General features: G+C 42.4%; 1 pseudogene; it reads left to right on the top strand.

The window, feature by feature from the left end:
- Positions 1-2095: 2095 nt before the first annotated feature.
- The window catches only part of LOC122810632, a 79133-nt pseudogene continuing 59632 nt past the window's right edge, over positions 2096-21596 (top strand).

Below are 21596 nucleotides of genomic sequence, written 5' to 3'. Positions count from 1 at the left end.
TTCCTCCATGCTAGGCCTTGTTCTTGTGCTGTGCATTTTTATCACTAGTTATTTTTAAAAACTCAAGTTTTCTTATCTTGCCTAATTATGCCTTTCTCTTAATAGTGCATTTGTATATGCAGTGTTTCTACAGATTTCTTAAGTGATCATAATGTTATGGTGTCAGCATGCTTATTACTTGGATTTTCAGATTGCTTTGCTACACTGGAGAGCAGATCTTCTGTATTTAAAAAGTGTGAGCCTTGTGAACACAACTTTTTACCCTAAGACATGTACTATGGCTTGGCTTTGAACACTTAAAGGACAATTATGAATTTTGTAAGGCTTTTAACAAACATACACTTACAGGCAAAACGAACAAGCTACATGGGTAAAGTGCCTGAAGAGTTTTGCATGGCTGAGGCTTCCACCTTTTATAATTCTTGTGACAGTTCCTTTGAACCTTCTGGGAAAGATGGTGACAAAGAAAAAAAAATGCAAAGGTACAATAAAGCTCTCAGGTGGAATCCACAAATAAGCAAATATTGCCTGCTAATTCTACTCCTTTTGTTTCTGTAGGAGTATTCAGATTGGCAGCCAGTGTGGTGGAGGAACCCCCAGTGAGGATGTATCATCAAGGCAGTATGTTTTTATTGTCTGAAATAGAACTTAGCAGGTTGGCTATATCCAGTCCTTCTCTAGTCAGAGCCATAACATCCTTCTTTTCCCAACATTGTCATTGTGTCACCATAGACAATAATTATGGGAGGATAATGAGGATTATTCTGCAGGTACAAATAGAAATGGACCAAGTATCTTATACACTAATAAAAGGGTGTAGAGGGACATTCCCACCTTGCCTTCCTTTACTGCTGCTTTTGCATTGGCTCAGCTTTCAGCATCAGTTGCCTGGAAGCCATCTGGCAACCTGCAGGTAAATGACATCAGCAGGTGCATTAATGTTGATGGTGTTTGTGCCTCCAGGATCACTGCTTCCTTCAATACATTCTATGTTCACACTGCCTTCAATGTTTGCAATTCTCAGTACCCTCTCAGCTCTTGGTACTGTGGTCAGTTTTTTTTGAGAATACTTTTTCTGCTGATGCCTTTGGTGCCACCTTATGTCTTGGATGCTGTGGACTGCAAGCCTTTCTTACAGATGGCCTTGTTGACAATGGCTTTGAGCAAGATAAATCTCTCTGTATCAGTAGTTGATACTGACCTTTCAGTGCTAATGACTTAAGATATATTAACATCAGTGCTGGTTGCTGCCAATATCACTCATTTTGCACCCATGTCCTTGGTTCCAAGCATGTTGTTGATATTGTCCACTATGTTAACATTGTATTCTTCCTTGCATGGAATCCCCCGGACATCTACTGCACTGGTCTTGACTGAAGACTCTCTGCTTTTTGCTCTTGTTGCATCTCATGCTTTCAACCAGTATGAGGGAGTATACAATAGTCACTGGAGATATTGATGAAAGATTCTGACCGCATTTCAGCTTTTCTTCTTCATCTTCCACAGAGTCTTCTCTCTTTCTGAAAAAGAATGAAATACACATTAGATTACCCCAATTTTGAGGAAATTTTGTAGAAGATGATACAGAGAAGGGGTAGCCCATTTACTTCACTATGTCTCTACATTTGGCCTTGTAAGAGGCTTTCTGCTTTCCACCATCATCCTTCTGGGTGGTTCCTCTGACAAAAAAAGATAGTTGCTCCTGTCATCAAAGAGGTTTGGAGAGAGTCTGATTTTGTGGTGCCTGTTACTAGGAGACCATATAACTTACTCAGGGTGCTAATGTACTTATCAAATTATGCTGCGGTTCTAGAGAGAGTGAGTGAGTGAGAGAGAGAGAGAGCTTGCAGATCAAATAACCAAGCCACTGAATCATTTGCTGGATAATGACCTAAAAAGCAAACTATGTTCATTGGGGTGATTATTTCATTTGCCTCTAACCTCACTGTGTGGCTACCTCATAATTCTCCCAGCAGTGTTGTAATTGTAGCTGGAACTGGTGTAGCATTCTGCCAACATGCCTGGCTGCGACATATGGATTTTATTGAAAACTCTAATCATCCTTTGACAATGCTTCTTTTGGTGGACACTAGTTATGTGGATCAAACTGAGAGAAAATCTGGAGCACAGTGAGAAAGGGGAAAATACCGTTGCAGCTGTTGATACAGGTTTGCAGTTTTACAACACCCCTTTTGTAGGTTGCAAAAGAGTCCTTGCCAGCTTTATCATCAGCATGACCAACAGCCATCGGGAAATCAATACTATGGAAACCAAAGTGACCATAGAATCCTCCAGAGCAATACCTGAAGGACAAAGGTAATGAACAAAATCTTGGATTCCACATCTGTCTTTCTGGGAAATGCAGAAGGCTTCCAGCGGAGTTGCCCAACTCTTCCATTTTGGAGACAGTCAGGGTGAACTATCCCACCATCTGCTTGTGTGAATGGCCATTATACAGGAGAAGCAGAGTTAGATGATTATATCCAGAGGTATAATACCCCATTCCATACCCCCACCTTGGGCTGGGTTCCCTGCCATTTTACAATATTCCATCCCATCAAAAGAGTATAGCCAGAAGTTTTAAACTTCCTTCAAAATGAGCTAACAAAGAGGTCCTACCAGACCAGTTAGGATCCAGATATTTCTCTAGGTTCTGTTTAGGTTCCAGAAAGATGCTAGACCTCTGGCCAGTAATGGATCTTCATGCCTTGAATGGGTTTGTACAAAAAAAAATATCCAGGCAATTACAGTGCAGTCAGTTCTTTTGTGATTTGCAAGTGGGGGTTGGATGTGTTGTTTGAACCTCCTTGATGCCCACAACCACTTAAGGATCACTAGAAAGTCTGGAAAGTTTCTGTGCTTCTAGGTTTACCTCAGCCTCCAGTGTGTTCTCTAAATACATGTTCATTGTTGTAGTGAACCAGAGGCTGCAAGGGTTGTGTTTCCTTATCTGGCTGACTATTTCCTAGGTGCCACCACTCTAGGGGCACTGGTTTCTGTGTTGTAATCTTTAGTCCATTTATTTCAGTCCTTTGGAATTATAGTGAACATTATGAAGTCCTGTGTGGAGCCTTCACATAACTAATTCATTAGTGCAGGCTGAATACTGTATCCTGCAAATCTAGCCTTCCAGTTCACATGATTCATTCTACTCAGAGAACTGTGTTTCAGATCCTCTAATCTCAGTCTTCACAGCTATTTGCCTTAAAACATTTAATTTAATGACACTGCCAATTCATTCTGTACCTTATGCTAGGTTTCATATGTGGTTCTGCAGATGACCATGAAAGTTCAGTGGTCTCTGTATAGACACTCTGTCCAACCAAGTTAGGCTTTTCAAGGTGAATAAAGAGCATTTACTATGGTGGATTAATATACCCATCTTTACTCTGGGCAGCCTCTTTTAGATCCCCATTGCTGTAGAAGTTGTTACCACAGACCTTTCTGCCCTAGAGCTAGAGCGCATTGTCAAGGGCGAACAACCCAAGATGTGTGTTCATAAAGACAGGCAAGTCTACACATCAGTGTTTTGGAGTTGAGGGGTCATTCTCACACTGCAAGCCTTTCAGGCTCCCTTCTCCAAGGTGCAATTGCCATTCAGGTTGACAACATTGATGTTGTTTGGCACCTAAACAAGCAGGATGGAACTCTTTCTCCTACCCATATTAGGAAGCCATGAGGGTATGTAAATAGGCTGCATTGATATAGGGTGATCAATACCTTTACTTTTGCCCAGCAAGTGGACTTGTTTCTCCATTTGTGCTACTTTTCAGGGGCTAGATCTATTTTCAATATTTTAGCCAATGATTTTAGGTTACCTGCCCAAATCTTCAACATAGATATAAATTATTCCTATGTCTAAGTTTATCATGCTGCCATCTCTAAGTTTCCCCAGGGACTTCACAATTTCCATTTGCTTCATTGAGGTTTGTAATACTTTTGTTAGAGGTGTGCTTACAATATGGCGTCCCTTTAAACAATGTCCCCTCCTTGGGACTTGCATTATATACTGGAAAATCTAACTGTATCACCTTTTGAGCCTTCCTTAAAAGTAGAGTTAAACTATTTGCTTTGGAAAACACTATTTTGATAGATGTAACTACCGCAAGGAAAAAGTGTTAGAAGCGCTGTCTGCTCAAACTCCTTAGTATTTTATAAAGATACTGTGTCCTTGAACATAAGCCCATATTCATTCCTGAAGTAATCACCAAAACTAATTTGAAACAATTTGTAAATTTGTCTGTGTTTTTTCTAAATGGGTCTACTAGAGGACCACATGTTTTACGTTGCTTGAATGTGGACAGACAACTGAGATTATATCATGACATAATTAAATAAATCAGATGTGACACATAGAAAGACACGTATTACTTAAGATATAGAAATCATGTAGCATGTGTACAGACAGCTTAATCTCATAGTTCTCAAATATAGTACTGTAAACAGTAGTACTTTGTCTTTTTAATGGTGTAGTTTTTGAGGTAGGTTAGAGGGGATGTTTAATTACACCCAAGAATTTGAATAATTTCTGTTCTGGTTTTCAGGCCATATAGGTAATCTGTAATACATTGAAGAAGATGCCAGGGATCTAATTTACTTTATTTCTAACTACTAGACCAAAGTATGTAAATTATGCTTCTTTATTGTGCTTTTAAATAGGTCTTAAGCATTACATATATATGTGCCTAAACTGGATGAATGAATGAATGAATGAAAGAATGAATGAATAAGTAGGCAATATTAGTTTAGGCCTCACAGTTCCAGGGTTCAGAATTGTATCTTGATCTCCTTTTGCTGTCTTTGTAGACTTTGCTTGTTCTCATGTTCTGTTTTAAGCATGTTTATATGGCTTTTCTCTGGATACTGTTGTTTCTGACAATCTTCTACAATATGTATTTACTAGACACTCAAATTACCCGTATACATATTGCATTTATTCCTATTGCCAAACTCATGGTGTGAATTGTATATGAGAGAGCACTTCACTTATATGGTTAACAAGTAAAGTAAAATAAATCACTTTGATGTCAAATAATGACATACTACTAGTATGTAGTATGTAGTAGTACTTCCGTAGTAAAGTTGCTTTTTTACTAATCAGTGGTGCTGCAGTATGTAAAACTGGTGTAATAACACTAAACTGTTTTTTCAGTGTGCAGCAGAGCTGTGAAAAAGGCATTGTGTGGCTGAATATGTAGGCTAAATGTAGGCTAGAATAATGGTAAAGCATTGTATGCTACCATCAACTAACAAAGAGTTAATGACATCCCATTTGATACCATTTCTGAAGGTCGGACTAGTTATGGGTTACTGCACTCTACAATCTAGGAGTACGGCAGATGTCGACAAGATCTTCTCTCATTAATGACATTATTGTGACTCACTAGGGTACAAGTTCACTACACCGTATCACAACAAACAGACAGACCATTTGCTAGCTGTTCTCTGCCCTTTCATAATTATAGCAGTTGTGAGAAAAGCAACAATAAATTGAGAAGCTGTTATTATTTTTTAAAGAAAAAAGTATGGAAAGTAAACTAGTTGCATTAGAGCTGTATCAATTTAAAAATGTGTGTAAATAAAATTTTAAAAGATAAAATGAGTTATATTGTACTTGATGTTCAGTTAAATATATGTGAATGGAAATATGTAAAATTGTTTATGCCTGCATGTGCCACTGTAAAATGTATTATAGTATAAAAGTATAACTAAACTTTGCTCCATAAATGTATGCAATGTTGTAATGTTTGCTGCTTGAAGCTTCTTGCTAGGTCACATGATGGTGTTGCCTTGTATGGATAACAGCTTGTAGGGATCCCCCCATGGCCAAGAAGTATGTAATTGTAGAAACAGGGTGGTATCTTCCAAAATTCAAACTAAAACTGAAATCTCAGGCTATACTGTTTTGGTACTTATAAACAGAGTCTATTTATTCAAGTTATTCCATTAAATGTTTTAGTGTAATCTGCTTGCTAGAGCATACCATGTAGACAATGCTCAAACTACATTATACTACATGTAATAACTATGAAAATTTTGTTTTATTCTTAAAACCACGAGATAGTAAGGCACATTGTGTCTTTTAGTCAGAAATAGATATATGTTTTATTTGAACATTATCCCCGGGATTCAGGGCATGCAGGAATAGTGCAGGAGCTGCTAGAGGCAATATGGCCACCGAGAGATCCAGGAACAAGCTCCTGGGACGTGCACAAGCACTCCTGCACTATTCCTGCACGGACACAGCTCCTATATGCAAATTACCCCATTTGCAGGTGAAAACCATGCAAATGAGGTGAAACTGCGATCCAGGAAGCTGGCAGCCAGCCGTGCAGGACTAATGTAATCTGCAGAAATGTACTCAGTTAGTAACTGAGTACATTTCTGCAAACTACAAAACAGAGCCATGACAGCTCCAAATAAAGGGTGTATACAATGTGTAAAGCATGCCAGTTGCCAAATATATGGCCACTGGCATGGAAAACAGTTGCAAAAATAGAAAAAAAAAATGTTTTTTTTTTGGTTGATTTCAGCTGTTTAAGTATAGGGCAGCGGTGCGCAAATGGGATCGGCCCAAAAATAAAAAAAAAAAACTTGAAATAAGCATTCTGTCCAAAATCACAATTTTACCATTATACTCAATGGCAGGCAGAAGACAACATGGCCAGTGAATAGTGGTTGCTAAGGGGGAAGGCTCAGTGTCAGACTTGTAACTAGGCAATAGCTGGCAATCCTATGCAAATGAGGGGAATGATATTGAATCCCAGATTTCCCCTCATGGCTAGCCTGCACCCAACTGTGTAGGTGCAGGAAGACCATGGTGCAAGCCTAACAGCTAGTTGACATCATAGAGGGGTGTGTCAGGCATACTGTAAGCTTATTGGAACCCTGTGACTCGGGTTTGCCCTTAGCTTAGCAGAGCTAAGCAAGGGGGTATGTCTGAAGCTGCCAAGCACTCTTTACATTTTCTAAATGGGTGTGTGCGCCGCTCACCGTGTTTTAAAGGAAAAAAAGTAAACCAGGAAATAGCAGCTCCATGCACATCTGAGTGTTTGTGTGGCATGCCCTTGGGCTTAAACATGAAGGCAATGGGAAGGGAAAACAGCAGTAGGAAGGTAATCAAGGAGAACTAGTATAGCTGGCAGGTGAAATGTATCAGAATCAGCCAATTACACAGGCAGCAGCCCAGGCCAGCACACCACTATAAACTATGCAAACACCTTTCCCTCTGTTTTTTCCCACAAACTCTACACCACCGGCATACACAAGTGGGGAAAGTTTACCAAACAAAATGATAGGGGCTGCAGCAACTATCATAAATCAACATGTGGAAGAGGCTGAGGCTGGTGAGGATGAGAATGCTGATGACCAATCCACAGTGAGGAGAAAGAGAAGAGTGTACAGACCCAGGATAGCTTACCAGGGCCTACATGAGCTGGATAGTGGAGCGCTATAGGGTGGACAGGAACCTCTCACAGCAAATTGTTGAGCTGTGCCGGCCATACCTCACACACAGAACCAACAGAGAGGAACCCATCCCAGTGAATACCAAGGTATGTGTAGGCCTAAGAATAGTAGCCACAGGTACCTCCCAAAGGCCAACTGGAGATATCATGGGGATCTCACAGGCATTAGCATCCAGGGTATTCCACCAGTTCCTGAATGCCATGTCAGCACATGCCAGTGAGCACATATATTTCTACAACAGCCGTGAGGTGTTGACCAGCAATATGCGTCCATTCCACCAAATAGCAGAATACCGTGCGGTAGTGGGAGCTATAGACTGTACGCACATATGCATCAAAGCACCACCTGGTGAGCGGGGTAGGGTCTAAATCAACTGCAAGGGCTTCCCCTCCATCATCTGCCAGGTTGTGTTCAATGCCCAGGGCATTATAATGAATGTGTGTGCTGGCTGCCCTGGAAGCTATCACGACTCCCACATCTGGCATATGACGCAGCTCTACCAGAGATTTGCCATTGGGGACATTCCTTATGGCCACCTAATGGGGGATGCTGGTTACACAGTGGAGCCATGGCTGTTGACACCTATCAGAATTGCACACACACCCGAACAAGAGCTCCATAATGAGGCACATGCACAGACCAGAATCATAATAGAGCATGAGTTTGGGATGCTCAAGTCATGGTTCTAGTGCCTGGAAATATCCGGTGAAGCCTTGCAGTACTCACCGGCTACATGTACCCAAATTGTCATCGTATGTGCCATGCTACACAGTATGATCCTGTGGAAACAGCTGCAGCAGGAACAGTATGGGGCAGGGCCACACAGCCCCCCACAATTGCCAAGGCCTGCACAGGCACAGAGTGAGTCGGAGGAGGAACAACCTGAGCCTGCCCCAGTAGGCAGAAGGAGGCGTGCCCAGTATGCCCAGGCCATGGCAAAGAGGCAACGCATACCACATACATACACTGACACAGTAGGAACCCAGGGAATGAAACCTCTCTCTGACTCGCACATACAGTAAAAGGGATGCCAAACATGACACTACCTGTGCTTAACCATGTATAGGGAGTGTACTATGTGCATCCGACATAGTCAGCCGTCCAGCACCATCCTCAATACTGGCACAGCCACAAGGTAAGTCACTCTCCCTATCATTCGCCGAATGGAGTAGTATGTTTCGTTACTTGTATCTATGGTATGGATGTGAGCATGCAAGGAAATCAGGTGGCTGAATGGGATGCCAGCAGATAGTAGACACATATAGTGGCAGCATGAAATCTGTAACAAATACTGGTGTCACCATAGTAGCCAGTACTAGACAAGGTGACAAAACTCACTGCAGGAAATGTGGTGGGCCACATGTGTGTCCATAGGACACACACATGCCAGTCAGAGAGGCTCACATACCCAACAACAGTCTCAGCCAGCAGGACAGGCATAGGCAAACACAAACAAAGGCTGTGCTAAGGCCTCTGATTGATGGCTATGGAGAACACCCCCCTCCAGACCTACACAGACAGACTACAACAGGTCAGGCAGGGGGATGCTAGTTCTGAAGGGTAAGAAGTCTGAAACTTAAATGTAGGTCAATCAAACGTAAGACCTGTAGTACACTGATATGCCTGTAGTCAGCATAATAGGTCAGAATACAGAATGAAATGGAGTACCTGAAATACAAGTACAGTCATAGCAAATATGTACAAGTGTCAGGTGTGCCCCCTCCCAATCCTATGCAGCAATGTAGTAACATGTATGTGTAGTTATAATAACAGTGGAGCACAGATTACTTGAGCTGGCCAAAGTAGCAGGATAGATTGTAGCATGTGTACAATATGCAGGGTTGTGTGTATTAGGTTGGTGTGTGTTGTATATTGTGTGAGACTGGTCAGTATATAGGCATGGTTAGGTTTGCCCTGTGGCCATTGCCCAGTACTGCCGATAACAGGGCCAAGTTCTCACAACTGCAGTGCCAAGAACAATGCATCCCAGCAAAACACATTCCAGCAGTAAGCCATAGTAAATCTTTGGAAGTAATATCTGTCACCATCTGAAAGATGGACATGGCATGAATGTGGGCCCAGACATACAAATAGTACACAGGTGGAAGTATCCCAGACAGACAGTGTATAATATGTTACTGTCAAATGGACACACCTTTGGAATTGTACATACAGGTTAGCAGCACATCAGTTGGGTTTGTAGAATGGAATACCGATGTTGTCTGGCCAAACACTGGCAAACCACAAAGGTCACAGGTATGAAGTATTGATAAAACTGCTGATATCCCTGCACAAGCCAGCATAAGTGGAATGTGCCATGCATATCTGTGAGTCATATGCAAGTAGTGTCCATAGCACACATTTACCCAGCTCTCCCCACCATCACCCACCGGTACCTCCCTGGTCTTATCCCTGCTGTTGGGAATGAGTACAATATGACCCCCACTTCTGTATGGCAATAGCCAAAGAATGAAGAATGCAGAACAGGTGTCCTATGCAGGTGTGTCCCTAACTGTAAGCAGCACCCTGCCAGCATCCACACCACTGGATCAATAATGACAGAAAGTATTGGCATTAACACCTTGCACACCTACCCGTCACCCCAGGAGAATATAGTGTCTTGCATTCTGGAACTGTAGGAGTGACACAATGCAACAGCCTACTACAGCTGGCCTGCATTACTACCAAATGGCCTACAGTCCTCTGCCAAAGGCCTATGTCTCACCCGTACTGCCAATGTATGTTATGTCATGGACTCCCAAATAAAAACATAACACAGTCCACAGAACCTAAATGCAAGCCCATGTGGATAGATCCCAGTAATATGTCCACCATGTCCTACTGCATGAACTGTGGACCAACACCAAATTACTGCTGGGGTGAGGTGATAAATACAGGGAACTTATCAGATAATGTTTGCATAATGTTTGGAAGAGGATAGAATAATAGGGGGGGGTAGGAGCATCGATGGCATGGAGTGTTTGAAGTCTGAAACTCAGCCATGTGCACATACTATCCCTGCCTGCAAACACAGGAATGAGGGGCTACAAACCTGCTCGTAAACCACAATGTGAAGGGGTAATGTCCAGAATTATGACCCCTGCCTCTGGGTAACCTGTGTGAATCTGTACAGTTGTGAGGTATAGCCACAGCAGGATATGATATACTGTCACATCGATGGATGTATCAGCATGGGATCCTCAGCCACCACTGTACCAAGGTGCTGAACCATTTACACAGACCCATCATCAAGTGTCTGCAGCTTCCCCTCCAGAATGGCACGATTGTGCAAGAATATATAGGCTGCAGTCCACAGTACTGGACACAGCTGCATTCACCCTGTGTTCCCCAGGACATTACTGCAAGCAGATATGTATACCTGACAGTACTTGATGACATAAAACATCACAGTGTAAAACAGTGCATATGTCTGAATATCTCTGCTAACACCAAAACCAAGCAGCAGAAGCAGCACAGACACAATTACCTACAGTAACCCGCTATCCTTTGGCCATTTTGACCCTATATTGTCAACCAATCTACAGATATCCCACAGAAACAGGTTGCTAGCTGTAGGTGTAGAACATAAAAGCCTGCACTGGAGTACAACCTAGTTGGAATGGATCCACACATTCAATACAGAAGGTCATACTGGGCATGCTCCCACACTTACAGAAATGAAGCCCATGTCTAGCAACAACAGTGTACTATACATATCTGACAGTCACAGATGTTTGTGCATAAACTCCTCAGTACACACCAGTCATGCTTTGCACACACATTAGATAGGAATAAACACATATATCCAAGGACAACACACTATAATAGGCCAAAAGTACATATACACAGATGTGTGGAATAGAGTGACAGACAGTGACAAAGAGCCACCCATCATGAGGCCTGTCCCACCCAGCACACATCCAATTGGCTAAAACCACATGATGTGCAAATGTCAATCACTATAGACATTGCCTCTGGTATCCCTCAACACTATAGTGTCTGTGGTGTTTGTGATAACTGTGTAACATGACTGTACAAGTCAATAGTCATCTAGCAGTTGTATACACGTACCTGTGAAATATAAACCTGTGTGTGCCTGAGTGTTGTGTGTTTGCTTCCAAATGAATGGGTTATGGCCCATGCACACACACTGCACTCCCCATTGACCTACTATGACAAGCCTGCTGATGTCTTCACCTTGAAATGCCCTATACAATGTGGTGTGTGCTGTAACTGCGTAATGCTATATTGTGATGTACTAGTTAGATAGGAGTTCTAATTCCAGACATAGCAACTGTGTGTGTGTGTGTGTGTGTGTGTGTGTGTGTGTGTGTGTGTGTGTGTGTGCGCTCATGTGTGTGTGTGTGTGCATGTGTGTGTGTGTTGGTATAGAGATCAATGCTTTTGAGGCCATTCACACTCACTACAATCTTCAAATGCCCTACTTTGGCAGGGCTGCTGATGTCATTCACTTTGAAATACACCTTTGGGGAAGGAGTAACCTAGTAAGCTCTGTGGTGTGTCCTATAACTGTGTAATTCTGTAGTGTGATGTACTAGTTAGGTAGGAGTTTTATACCTACACATGGCAACTGTAGAACTTTGTGTGTGTGTCTGTGTAGCAATCAATGCTTTTGACACCATTCACACTCACTACAATTTCAAATGTCCTACTTTGGCAGGGCTGCTAATGTCATTTACTTTGAAATACACCTTTGGGGAAGAAGTAGCACAGTAAGCTCCGTGGCATGTCCTATAACTGTATAATGCTGTAGTGTGACATTCTAGTTAGGTAGGAGTTTTATACCCAGACATGGCAACTGTAGAACTTTGTGTGTTTGTCTGTGTAGGAATCAATGCTTTTGAGGCCATTTACACTCACTACAATTTCAAATGCCCTACTTTGGCAGGGCTGCTGCTGTCATTCACTTTGAAATATACCTTTGGGGAAGGAGTAGTCCAGTAAGCTCTGTGGCATGCCCTATAACTGTGTAATTCTGTAGTGTGATGTACTAGTTAGGTAGGAGTTCTAATCCCAGACATGGCAACTGTGAAACTGTGTGTGTGTGTTTGTGTGTGTGTTTGTGTGTGTGTGTGTGTGTGTGTGTGTGTGTGTGTGTGTGTGTGTGTGTGTGTGTGTGTGTGTGTGTGTTTGGTTGTGTCTGTGAAGGGATCAATGTTTTTGTGGCCATTCACAGTCACTAGGCACTCCTAAACATGGAGAACATTGATATCTGTACAGTAACAGAGACCTGAACCAAGGCTCCAGAGAGCACCACCTGCAATACCAGGTACAGCCCTCACCACACCTGTCGGCCACCAAACCAGGACCAAAACAATAAAGGTGGAGGAGTGTCCATATTCACCAAGGATATTCACACCACCAGGCTACTTGCCCAACAGAATGCATCTGAAATACCCCGGTGCAACTAATACTAGTTCAGACTGCAATCCAAATTGTGTAGCTTGCTACAGATCCCCCACCATCCCCCAGGATTCCCACTACACCTCTTGAAACATACTAGGAAATATTATGATACAACCAAACACCCTAATACTGGGTGATTTACACTACCCTGTCATTAACTGGGAAAAGTACTTGTGTACCAACATGTGTGCCCAACAGTTCTTGGAAGTCATAATTCCCAATGCCCTGGATCAATTAACCCATAGTCCCACCAGGGGCTCAAATATCCTAGACCTGGTCTTTACCAACATGGGAAATCAATGCTCCACACCTATGGTCACCCCATCAGTGGTCAGGTTTGCCCATAAGCTAATCACCCTTAACATCCATATCCTTCCCCCACACCCCAGTAAGGAAACCTCCATAACACACATCTCCAAAGCCAACGTCATGCTACACATGTCAGACGTGACTAATGTCATGACACCCACGCAGGTGGGAACTGAAAGGACGACTGCTGAATCCTAAATGAAGGCACTGTATGAGCACATCCACTCGTGCATGAATCATGCCATCCAATATAGAACCAAGATGCACCCACCAAGAAAAGGAAGCCAGTGTGGTGGACCCCTGCCATAAACATACTGTACAACAAAAGGAAGAAACTGTTGTAGAAATGGGGGGAATTCCAGGATGCAAAATACTCCCTTGCCAGCCACAGTAAGAAGCTGAGATCCCTCATAACATCCACCAAAGCTAGTTACAAACATAATATAGCCAAATGTGCCAAAGACAACTGCAAGCCATTCCATAGCAATGTCAGGAATCTAAATGGCAATGCTCAGATCTGCCCTGAGCTACAACATGATGGTATTAAATATACTGCTCCCAAGGATGTTGCTAATATCCTGGCAGATTGATTCAGTGCCAACTGCACCCCCTCCCACCCCCAAAAGGGCCTATCTCAACACTGAAGGATTGCCAGATTCCAGTAATAATGGCCATGTAGGTAAAAAACACACTCTCCAGAGCTAAGACAACAGCAGCCATGGGACCAGTCAACATCCCGGGCTGTGTACTACATGAACTACAAAATGAACTGGCACATGAACTACGTGCCACATCTAATCATAGCCACACCTCAGGCTTCATGCCCACTGTGTGGTGCACAGCTACAGTTATCCAAGTTCACAAGGGGGATCCACCTTGGATCCTGGGAACTACAGCCCCAGCAATATGACTTGCCTGATCTGCAAGGCCATGGAATGTATTATCATGGAAATTAAAACAAAGACATTGGCAACCTGCAAACACTGGACCCCAACCAGGTTGGGTTTTTGAAGGGCTGATCATGTCACCTTAACCTGATTGACAACTTTGAATCAGTCTCCAGAGCTATGGATGAGGGTAAGGTAGTTCACACAGCCTATATGGACCTTACCAAGGCCTTTGACACCATCCCACAGTCTGGAATTATGCATAAATGTATGAAGCTGGCCATTAATCCCTATGTCACCTGATGGGCTGCCACCTGCTGTACTGACAGAACCCACACTGTAAATATAGGTGACACCAACTCCAGTCCCAGACAAGTGACAGTTGGAGTACCTCAGGGTTCAGTCCTGGGACTGCCCTTGTTTGGCATCTACTGCTCTGAAGTACAGTCCAACAGTAAAGGACTCTGGCAAACAAAGGTCGCAGATGACTGCACACTGTGAGCCAATATTGAATCCCACATGATGTGGATATTCTACAGAAGGGCCTTACAGAAGGAGATGCTTGGTGCCTGAGACATAGCCTCAAGATCAATGCCAAGAAATGTATAGTTATCCCCTTTGGGAAGGGACATGTACCTGTGAAGTACCACATAGGTGGCAGTACACTAAACACCTAAAGTGTGATGAGACATAGGGACACAGGTGGACAGTGGTCTCACCTTTGATAACCACATCACAACAGTCAAGAAATCCACCTATGTAGCACATCTCATCACTAAGGGCTTTACATCTAGGAAAAAGGAGGCCATTGTCCCACTGTAATCATCTCTCAGTAGACCCAGTACAGACTACAATGGCACATTACGTATGTACCTCACAAGACATCTGCAACAACTAGAAAGGCTGCAGACATAACTCACTAAAAGAATCACAGGCCTAAACCAGATGCCCTAAGCTGACTGTCTGAAAATCATCCAGCTATACTCTGTCACATATCGTGTACTCAGAGGCGATCACTGCTTAACATGCAATGCCATGTCAAACCCACAGCTGTTGAACATGCTACACTTAAAGAATACCAAACCCTCACAGCCACATGCTCCAGGGATCCAAATCTTGTCATCAGAATGAACAATACATGCTGGAGGAATGTGTTCCTGACCCAGAGACTCCCCAAACTCTGGAATAGACTGCCCATACATGTCAAGCAGAGTGCCTCTTTGGCCCTCTTCAAAAGGAACCTGGACGATTGGATGGGAGATAGGAAACTGACCCTGGGGATCATGTCAGTTGCCCTGCTAGACAGGAGTCCAGGAAAGTAAATATTGTAGGAAGACATAGCCAGGGAATTTTCATGGCTAGGCATGTATAGGCCCTAGGGCCAATAGCTTAGTACCAAAAGGAACCTGGGCAATTGGATGAGAGGAAATTGACCCCGGGGATCATGTCAGTTGCCCTGCTAGACAGGAATCCAGGGAAGTAAATATTGTGGGAAGACATAGCCAGGGAATTTATATGGCTAGGCATGTATAGGCCCTAGGGCCGATAGCCTAGTACCAACCTATGAACCTATGACTTACACTTTCCATTGCCCAACCTTAGCAAGGCTGCTGATGTCATTCACTTTGAAATACGCCTTTGGGAAAGGGGTAGCTCAGTAATATCTGTGGTGTGTGCTATAAATGCATAATGCTGCAGTGTGATGTACTAGTTAAGTAGGCATTCTAGTCCCAGACTTAGCAACTGCAAAGCTTTGTGTGTGTTTGTTTCTGTGTAGGGATCAATGTTTTTGAGGCCATTTACAGTCACTGCAACTTCCATTGCCCTACTTTGGCAAGCCTGCTGATGTCATTCACTTTGAAATACACCTTTGGGGAAGGAGTAGCCAGTAAGCTCTGTGGCACTTACTATAACTGTGTAATGCTTGTAGTGTGATGTACTAGTTAGGTAAAAGTTCTAATCCCAGACATGGCAACTGTAATAATATGTGTGTTTGTTTGTCTGTGTAGGGATCAATGCTTTTGAGACCATTCACAGTCACTACAACTTCCATTGCCCTACTTTGGCAAGCCTGCTGATGTCATTCACTTTGAAATACACCATTGGGGAAAGAGTAGATCAGTAAGCTCCCTGGCACGTGCTATAACTGCGTAATACTTTAGTGTGATGTACTAGTTAGGTAGGAGTTCTAATCCCAGTCATGGCAACTGTAATAATATGTGTTTTTGTTTGTCTGTGTAGGGATCAATGCTTTTAAGGCCATTCACAGTCACTACAACTTATATTGCCCTACTTTGGCAAGCCTGCTGATGTCATTCACTTTGAAATACACCTTTGGGGAAGGTCTAGCCCAATAAGCTCCATGCTGCATAATGTAACTGCATAATGCTGTAGTGTGATATGCTAGTAGGTAGGTGTTCTAATCCCAGACAGGGCAACTGTGAGACTGTGTGTGTGTGTGTGTGTGTGTGTGTGTGTGTGTGTGTGTGTGTGTGTGTGTGTGTGTGTGTGTGTGTGTGTTTGTATGTCATATGTATCCTGTGTGTTGGTAGCTGTGAGTGTGTAATAACAGGACTCATTGTAGAGTGGGTTTTGCAAATTTTTTATATGGTGGGCCTATTATATGTCACAATGTCCACCTTACAAGGATAACAGATGTCAGACAGCAGAGAGGCTGGGGTAGACAAACCATACCCCTACACGTGACATCATGGCTTGGGGAACAATATAGGCAACCCTTGTATTATCCATAGAACATTCTCCACCCATGTCGTATACACAAACACACTCGGCTAGGCAACAACCACTATGTTGGTAGTAACCTGCATATTGCCCAAAGATAGTAACCATGGTGTGATTGCAGTGCAATACAGAGGACATGGCACCCTGTCCCATCCCTACAATAGGCAAATCATTGCATACAGTGCACCTTCACTATGTTCCCCACTGGATGCCTGCAACAACTGTAGAGCCAGCAAATGTAACACACAAAGGACGTACCATGCCTTATACACATGCCCTGTATGAACAGATGCCACTGACACCAGGAAATACCTGTATCATGCTGTTAATGTAGGTGCAGGGTCAACCTGTTGTCCATTGCCAGTTCTCACCACACGAGGTCAGGAATGGCACATCTGATAATAACAATCTGTCTACACAACATGCCCCAGACACCCCAGGTACACTTCCACATGTCACAGAACATGCATGTGGGATATGTGCACATCCCAGACACCGTCCATTTTATGGAATATAGAACACATACATGGCGAGGATTGCACAGCACTGGCCAAACACAATAGTAACCCAGGTGACTGAATGGTGAATACAGTACTCACCTGTGTGGGCAAATCCAGACAATACACTCCTGAGCCACACTGCAGACCATTGTCATGTGGCCTGATGCCAAGGTATACCCTTTACCTAGCCTTGTACAGCCTTCTGGCACAGTCAACCACTACACACCTGTGAATCAATGCACCCATGCATGTCCGTACTGGAAAACCTGTGTGTGTGTGTGTGTGTGTGTGTGTGTGTGTGTGTGTGTGTGTGTGTGTGTGTGTGTGTGTGGAGTATAATGATTAGGACACCATTCACACTCACTACACCTCTGATTGGCCTACTGAAGCATGCCTTCTGATGTCAGACACCTTGACATACCTTTGCCCATATATCATCCTGATAACCCCTGTGGTGCATGTGATACCTGCATATACCTGTATTGTGGCAAACTAGCTAGTTAGGAGGTCTAATCCTCCTGACCCTGCCAACTGTGATAATGTGTGCGAGTCCCTGAGAGAGAGTGGCTATGTCGACCTTGACTCATGTTCTTGTGGACAGTGCTTTGTTACATGCCTAGCAGCTTATTGTAATTACCCAATGTGATGTTATGTCAAGATATTTGCCAGATGTACTGCTGCAGGGCCACCATAACTGTAATGTATTTCTGATAAAGCAGTGGGATGCTGTACAGTTGTATGTCACTAACTAGTGGGTAGTATGTGGCCATGTGACCTCTGCGCCACCGGTTATTATGTGTCAGGACAGCCAGGAGTGTGTGAATGAATAAACTGTGTGGACATATGTAGTCCAGTATTTACTTGCTATACCCATTTCCCTGGCTGTTAACATCCACATTGTCAGGCTTGTTCCACATGTCTTGCACTAAGGGGATCTGTGTATACCTCTGGGCTGACCAGAGTGTGCCAGATTGTCCACATTTAGTGGTCATATCTCTGCTGTAGTCTACAGGATCATTATTGTGATATCAGTGGTACTGTACTATGGTGACCTTATGATGTCTGTCAGTAACTGATAGCATACATGTCAGTAGCAGATCTGACCTCCCACACACAACATTTTTATTAAGACAACCCCTGTTACAGTAGCAACAGTCTACATATATACTTGCAATACATACATGACATCCCCTTGCACTAAGAGGTTGAGACCTCTTGGTACTGAGGTACGACTCCACTCCATGATCTGGATATATAGTAAAACATGTGTGTTTGTGTGTATATATATATATATATATATATATATATATATACACAGATACATATCTACATACATATATGGATATATATATATATATATATATATATATATATATGTGTACATATATATACATATACACATATATATATATATATATATATATATATATATACACACACACACACACACACACACACACACACACACACACACACACACACACACACACACACACACACACACACACATCTATATATGTCTACACATATACAGATATATAGATATATATGCACATATAGTTATAGATATCTACATATATATCGACATAAATAAATATATATATATATATATATATATATATATATATATATATGTTTACCTTTAGATGTGTGTATTGCACACAGACGAATTGCAATTGTGTGAAAGGCAGTCTGCAAGATTTGCAAACACTGAACGGAAAAAGGTTTGAATGTGCAATGAGCGAATGCTCAGTGAGATTTGTTCATTGCACATTCGACATTCTGGGGCAGGTTGCACTATAGTGGGGATCGGGAAATGGTTCCTTTCCCCACTGTTAGTGTGATCTTGGAGTTAGAATAATAAAGTAGGGGGGTGTGGGGGGTGCAGGGGGGCTTGCCCCCCTGCTTTACAATTTTTTTTTTGTTCGATATTAATGTTCGAAAAACAGCGAATCTGCTTTTCAATTTGCTGTTTTTCGAACATTAAGGACTACCGATGTTTACATTTTCGTGATTTAGAGTCGCTCATATGAGCACTCGAACCACTGTGATTCAAGGTTTTAAAGATAAACCTATATATATATATATATATATATATATATATATATATATATATATATATATTTATATATATATATATATATATATATATATATATATATATATACATACATACATATATGATGTACACATATATATATATATATACATATATATATATATATATATATATATAGATATATATACATACACATACATGTATATATAATATATATATATATATATATAGAGAGAGAGAGAGAGCTATATATGGCCATGTATATATGATGCACTATACAGATGTATATAAATACATCCATATGAATATATGTGTATGTACATGTACACATATATCTACATATGTATATGTATATATCCATATCCTTGTCATGTGTAAATATTACTGTTGTGTATACCTTCCCAGATGTATCACACCGTATGTATCTGATATGTGAATATTTAGCTATAACAACCTATGCGATGCAACAATAATATCACTAACAAGTACTACACCATTGTAGAAGTCACAGAAATTGTTCAATACTATTCAATATGTGTACTGACAGATATATTTGAAAAACAACAACTGTCTTCACAGCTGTCATGGAGTAGTGGTTAACTGTTGTGACTATAGTGTACAGAGTCCCGGGTTCAAGACCTGCAAAGGCTGTTTATTTCGTTACTGGACAGAACAAGGGCTGCTGGATACAGAGTGGTTAAGGCTGCTTTGAGCAACTTTAAGCACTTTTGCGTGAAGCTAAGCTGTGCTAAGGTACGGTTAAACATACGGGCGCTTACACCATGTAGGCTTTGCTTACCAGTGGGCAAATGTGCTTAGCTGTTATATTGCAGCAATGCTGACACCTGCTAAGCATGGCTCAGCCCTGGTAACCAATGCTCACATTCCAGTCTGATAACATAGCAGGGTAAGGACATCTGTAATAAGTGTATGTAATGCCATGTACATAACATGCGTCTATGTGCTGCCATTACAATAGCAAGGGGTGTGAGTCTCCTATCTAGGACACATGAGTATATATGACCTGTACAACACTCTTAGCCATGTGAATGTGTTACATACAAGAGTAGTATCCCAGGTTATATGCAGGCACACTGGCATGTAGTGTATCATTATGTTACTACTGTTGACAGTGCTTAACCGAATAAGAGATAATTACTAATTGTAGTACTAGAAACAAACACCCCTGCATGCAAAGATGTACTCTGAGTCCTCACTGTCATTTTCCTGATGTGTGAGCTGTGTCTCATGATATATTTCCTACTGGATAATGATCTGACATGTGGAAAATAACTGTAGACTACTGTGTGTATAGCACATGTCAGTGAGGGCTGACATCATGTAGTTATGGCATACCTATCAGTGTCAGATGTATGTCTGTCAACACATTCATCCTAATGCATAGCTAGTTGGTGAGCTGATGTCTGTCAGTCCTTGTGCAGATGTGCAGATGTCAGGTATCCATCTTGAATACATACAGGCAATCTATGCTTGACTGACACCGACATGTCTGCCCAGCTGTGTTATAAATGCCACAGATAGGACTCAACACCCTGTACTCATCACATGTCATGGATACGTCAACTACACTAACACAGTCAACAGAACATGCTTAGGTACAGGTCTCCAAGACAGACACTAACCATGTTATGTAATACATGTTGCATACATGTCAACTGGAGCACCTCACCGGCCCTCTGCAGGAGGCACCCAGAGGATTGGCTGATGTATGTCACTCTCATCTTGAGGGTCACCACAGTGGTGTCTGTTGATATATGGCCTGCTGGCACATGGCACATGGCATGATACCACTGTACACACATCCCCTACACTTCCCATCTCTCCATGGACAATAGCCTGGTACACACCTATGAACACCTGCACCAATGCACCCCAGTACTGACAAATGTGTACGTGTGCATTACTGAGAATATCAGTGTGTGTGCGTGTTTGTAGACCTGTAGTTGGGATTACCCTGAAGCCCTTCACACCCACCACACCACTCATTGCCATAGTTAGATGTGGCTGCTACTGTACCGAACATTGCATGTACCTTGTTACACTCCTCTCCCTAAGGGCTACCTGGGCCTTGCAGTACCAGCACAGCACTGGTGTACAAATGGGTAGATAGGCTTGGAATACCCACTGAGTTCTGGCAAGTGTGTGTATGTGTGCATGTGTGTATATATGTAGGGTACAGCATTC

This window comes from Protopterus annectens, chromosome 9.part0 (genome assembly GCF_019279795.1).
Source record: "Protopterus annectens isolate FY-2018-M chromosome 9.part0, PAN1.0, whole genome shotgun sequence".
Classification (NCBI taxonomy): domain Eukaryota; kingdom Metazoa; phylum Chordata; order Ceratodontiformes; family Protopteridae; genus Protopterus; species Protopterus annectens.
Note: the sequence above shows the minus strand (reverse complement) of the source record. Positions and strands in the feature narration are given on the sequence as shown.